The sequence below is a fragment of the Orycteropus afer genome, unplaced genomic scaffold (genome assembly GCF_000298275.1).
Source record: "Orycteropus afer afer isolate SDZICR_OR568_19922 unplaced genomic scaffold, OryAfe1.0 scaffold00069, whole genome shotgun sequence".
Taxonomy (NCBI): Eukaryota; Metazoa; Chordata; class Mammalia; order Tubulidentata; family Orycteropodidae; genus Orycteropus; species Orycteropus afer.
The window spans coordinates 4,764,655-4,770,731 of record NW_006921656.1 but is presented as its reverse complement, the minus strand read 5'-3'; positions in this window follow the sequence as shown (position 1 = coordinate 4,770,731).

Genomic DNA, 6,077 nt, shown 5'->3' with positions numbered 1-6,077 from the left:
GCCGAAATGAAGAAACCCTGCCCTATTAGGTGTTATGAGTATGTATTAAGAGGAGGCAGCAACAAGAGGAACTCTACTTCCCTGTGAACAGCTGAGGTCCTCTTTGAGAAAGAGGAAAGAAGACAGGGCCATGGCACTGAGGAGTGAGATGAAGATTTGAAACCTACCATGGAAGGAAAAGAGTGCTCAGAGGTGATATTTGAATGACTGCAGGGTACTTTTGAAAGTTTAGTCAGTGTTGGTCACTCAACACATGAGAACTGGCATCTTACTTAAAACACCAAACATAAACTAGACCAGTGTTTATATGCTTTTTATCAGTGTGAATGCTGGACATTTCCAAGATTCTGTGTTTCCCTCATGGCACTGCTGCCTGCCTACGGCCTCGCAGAGAAGGTGAGCTCATAAGACGTCCACAAGCTCTGCCCCATGTGTAGCCCAGGGAGACCTGGAAACCAGCCTTCCAGCTGTGACTGTGAAATTGGACTCCCCTAGTGGATGGAGAGGAGCTCTGGTAGCATAGTGCCTAAGGCACTCGACTGCTCACCAGAAGGCTGGCGGTTCAAACCCACCAGCCACTCCTCGGAAGGAAGGTTGGGCAATCCTACTTCCATAGTACTGTCTCGGAAACCCAAGGAGGGGTCGCTATGAGTCGGGGCCAACTCGACGGCAAACAACAACAACAACAACAGGGGATGGAGAATTACATTCCAATCCCCACTGTTGACTGAATGACCCTTTGCCAAATTTCTCAGAGTGGAAGACATGTAACCTTCCCCAGCCCACAATGGGACACGCGGTCAAACTTAGCCTTGAATACAAGTCTCAAGATGCTTAGGCAGTGTAGCTAGAGTGTGCAGGAGACTTAAGAGAAACGTGCTAGTCTTAAGCATTTATCATTTTCTTTTTCTAAAGTACCATCGCTCACTTGATCAGGGACCGTCTTACAGAGGCCAAAGTCTTCACTCTGCATCCTAACTGAAGTCATTGCAGTGCCGATTTCACTGAACCTGAGGCCCTCCTCCTGTTGAAGCCCATGACAGATCGAGCAGGGGAAGCTTGGAACTGGGACATCATTATACAAATGTCACCTTTGGGGGAAGCTGGTTGAAGGGTACACAGGATCTCTTGGGGTTGTTACCTACAACGACATACGAATCTACAATGATCTCATTATTTTAAGTTTAAAAAATTAAATTAAAGGCACACACCTGCGTTGTGTTTTTAGGTAACAAGGACAGTCCTTGTTCTTGTTAGCCGCCATCAAGTAGGCGCCTGCTCCTTGTGGCCTTATCGGGAACAGAATGAAACACTGCCCAGTCTGGTGCCATCTTCAGTGCTGGCAGGTCTGAGTCCACTGTGGCAGCTATTGTGTGCATCCGTCTCAATGAGGGCTTCCCTCGTTTTTGCTGACCTTCTATTTTACCAAACATGATGTCCTTTTCCAGTGATGGTCTTTCCTGCTGACGTGCCCAAGCAAGCAAGTTTGAGCCCACTGTCTTTTCTTCTAAGGAACATTCTGACTGTATTTCTTCTGAGACTAGTTTGTTCATTCTTTCTGCAGTCCACAGCATGTTTGATGTTCTTCGTTCACAGTACAGTTCAAACACAGCAATTCCTTCATATTATCCAATTTATTGAGTAGGTCAATCAACAAATAAGCATTAATAACTTACTATATTTCAGGCCCTGGAAGAGAGATATTCATTGAACTTTTTGTAAGCACTATGAAGCTGGCATTATGGTTAGTAGTATCCACTGCTACTAATCCATTTTAAAGATAAGATAAATTTTGTCTTCCCCAAGGTCACATACCTAGTAAGTTGTGGATGTACTTGATGCCCAGCTTACTCTGTGAGTGTGTGTGTGTGTTGACTTGTTTGTTTTTCTGCTTCAGGCTGCCACACAGCAAGATATAAGCCTGGCACTAGGGAGCTCGATAGCAGGCAAGGAAGGCAGACAATCTCATAAATAACCCTAGAGCCACCGAGGCTGCAATGTGGGCTGCAATTGGGTAAAACATATGCTCTGAGGAAGAAATACGTTCTGAAAGCAAGCCAGGAACACCTTCCTGAAGGAGGAAGAAAAAACATATCCTGTGTAGGAGGTGGGTAGGAATTCACCTGATGTAGCTAGAATGGGGTGGGGATGTTCTCAGACTGAACTGAGTCATATTTTAAGATAATTTGTCTAGTGTGTGTATTAATTTCCCTTATGCTATTCTTTGCTACTTATGAATGATTGGGAAGTATGCCGTTCATCGCAGCTCTGCTGAGTGGACAAAGGGAAAGACGAGCTTGTGCATAATTGGGCTGGAACACCAAGCAGGGAGCTGCACGCTCTGGGTCCGGACTAGAGGTAGCTGCAGGAGAGAAAACATGAATGCTTTCATCTTACACCTCATCCCAAAAGGAAACTGAGACTGGGGCACTTGGGGGTCAGATTCCAAATTGCTTAGTCCCTGGAAGTCTCCTTCCCATTTGAAATCTTGGCATTTGGAGTATGATTTGAGGAAAGACAGTTCTCATGTATTTTCTGTATGGAAACACAAGGAAAGGAGGCTCATTCTCACCTACTTTTCTCCAAGATTTGTATGATCTGGACTCCAGTGCAATGATTAGGCCACATTTCCAAGTGGAAGGGGTAATTACATTGGAAGCTCAGCACACTGATGTGTGGATTTTGTGTGTGTGTGTGTGTGTGTGTGTGTGTTTCCCTTTCTACCTGTCCTGAGTTTGAGTTGATCTAGACCTGATTCTAAAAGGAGTCTACTAAGGTTTGAGAGGTGGGCCCTGAAGTGGGAAGGGAAGTTGAAAGTATAGCAGTACATAGTTCATTCACAAGCTCCTTTAGTCTGAGGCTATCTGCGTTGAGGGAGGTGGAGGGAGGAAGGAGAGAGAGAGAAAAAGAGAGAGAGAGGAGGGAGGGGGAGGGGAGAGAAAGGTAGTGGGGGAGAGGGAGGGAGGGAGAGAGATGGGGAGGGAGAGAGAGAGGCAGGCAGAAGGAGGAAAACAGTAAGGAAAAGAAAGAAAATGTTCTGTGAAGTATTGGTCGCTCTTCCCACTTTATGCTCCTCCTTTAGGGAGCCTGAAGGTAGGAAGGATATGGCTCTGGACAGGATAAAAATTACTTCTACAACAATTTTCCCTAATCCTATTTTTATTTTAATGCATTATTTTGTCCCCACCACCTTCTTCTTTGGTTTGCTTAAATTAATTTAAATCCCATTAACAGTGAGTGGAATAGGGTCACTGTGAGTCAGAATAAACTTGACGGCATATAACAACATTCACAACAAAACAATTATGAACAAGTCACGTTCCTAATGGGGAACAGGCAATGTAGGTGCAGATATTTTCAAAACCCAGATGCTTATACTAAGCTGTATTTATCCCATCTTCTTTCTTCAAAATAAACTCAAAGCCCCCTTTATTTACCCTCCAGAAAACAAAACACCTTAACACACCATGCTGAGGTGCATTCCATTGACAACTGGGAAGGAGACCATTTCAGTGTTTCAACAGAGAAAATGCCCTTCATTCAGATTCCATTATTTCCTGACTAAAATAAGAACTATTTCATTATTCTGGGCGAGATATTTAATAATGCAGCCATCTCAGCAGCACCCAGGATGGTGAGGGGGGAGTATGGATGTTCAAACGTTCCATATGCTGGTGCTCAATGCAGACACAGCTATATTCAATTTAAAGGCAATAGAGGAAGATGTCTCTCCCTGCAATTCTCCTCATTTATGACAAAGCCCCATTACATCCTAAACTTCAGCACCCGCGAAGTAATGGTGCGCATCAAATATGATCATAGAAGAAGAGGAGCTTTGCAAAGCAGCTTCAAGAGGACCTGTGTGCTTCTCAACTTGGCCCACATGAGTTAGCAGCATCTCCCATCCAATCCCTGTCACCAGCACTTGTGCAAACTACTGCATTTTTCTGCAATAATATGTCATCATTAACCATATGTCTACTTTCTACCACTTTTTTTTCCCCAGCAATTCACCATCATTAATTTTTAGTACTGTTTCCTGAAGACAGTTGGCTCCTACCCAAACGTAATGAGATTGAGATTCTTAGAGTTCTATAATTGTCAGGGGACGAATATAAAGGCAATCAAATTAATCTCTCCCCCACCCTCATGTCTTTCAGCAATAGTCAGTGGACATTTACTATGGTCATCTCTGAATACTACATTTGTGTTGTGATCATCACAGTCACAAGGAGACATTAGTCCAACTTCAATAACCAACTGGCCTGCCTCTTTGATAAATGTGAAGAACGTATTAATAATAATGAATGGATTTCATGCATTTTCACAGAATTTATTGTATCTGAAAAGAGATTCATTCTTCAGTTAATATCAACAAATGTTGTGCTAGACTCAGCAAGAATAAAACATTGGTAAATGTAGCATCATTGCTTTGAAAAGATGTCCACTCATTGTGAGAAGAGCCAGGCTAGTAGTACTATTGCTCTAGGTTTAGGAAACTCTCCAGCGGGTTATAGAATGGTTGTCTCCTTTTTATGGCAAGATCCAAAGAGACTGCTTGCAGAGCAGCATGATGCCCCAAATCTATGCTTTTCAATGCAGCAACCTCTAGCCTCTCTTGGTCATTGAGCACTTGTAATGCAGCAAGTGTGACTGAAGAACTCAATACAGGAACTCCTTGGGTTATGAGCATTACTGACAACCCGTACTTGCCCTTTAACGTTATGTAAATTTGCCCTTCTTCACCAATTTCTGCAGTGGAAAATTGATCCATCAGGCAGGGAAGATGCATTGATAATTATAGGTGAACGGAATGTGAAAGTTGGAACAGTGGGAAAATATGGGCTTGGTGATAAATATGGGCTTGGCCATAAAAGGCATGACAGACTTTTGCAGTCAATGACTAATTCATCGCAAATACTTTTTCAACAATATAAATGGTGACTAAACATGTGCATCTCACTGGATGGAATACATAAGAATCTAATCAACTACATTAGTTTGGGGAAAGAAATGATGAGAAGCTTGATATCATCAGACAAATCTGCACCAGGGGCCAACTGTAGAACAGACCATCAACTGCTGACAAGAAAGCTCAAGGGGAAGCCAAAGAATATTAAAATGAGTTCCAGAGAGCCAAAATACGACACTGACTATATCCCGATTGAATTTAGAGACCATCTCAGTAATAGATCTGACATGTTGAACATTGATGACCAAAGACCAGATGAGGTAAGGGATGACATCAAGCAAATCATACATGAAGAAAGTAACAGGTCATTAAAAAGACAGGAAAAGAGAAAAGACCAACATGCATGTCAGAAGACACTCTGAAACCTGCTCTTGAACAGAGACTAGCTAAACAGAATGGAAGAAATGATGAATTACTTAAAAGAACTGAAGATTTCAAAGGGTAGCTCGAGAAGACAAAATAACATCATGAAATGGTCCAAGACCATAGGTTAGAAAACTAAAAATGGAAGAACACTCTTGGCATTTCTCAAGCTGAAAGAACTGAAGAAAAACTTCAAGCCTCAGCTGCAATATTGAAGGATTCTATGGGCAAAACAGGGAATGACTCAGGAAGTATCAAAAGAAGATGGAAGGAAAATACAGAGTCACTGTATCAAAATTCAACTCTCCTAAGAGGTAGCATACAATAAAGATCTGATGGTATTGGAATCCAAGCTGCAATGAAAGCATTGGCCAAAAACAAGTCTCCAGGAACTGACAGAATACCAATTGAGATGTTTCAACAGACAGATGCAATACTAGAAGTACTCACTCATTTATACCAACAAATTTGGAAGCAGCTTATCTTTGTGTCCATTCCAAAGAAAGGTGATCCAACAGAATATGGAAATTATCAAACAATATCATCAATATTACATGCAATTAAAATTTTGCTGAAGTTAGTTCCAAAACATTTGCAGCCGTACGTCAACAGAGAACTGCCACAAATTCAAGCCAGATTCAGAAGGGGATGTAGAATTAGGGATATCATTGCTGATATCACATGGCTCTTGTCTGAAAGCTGCAAATACTATTAGATTTTTACCTGTATTTTGATCATGTAA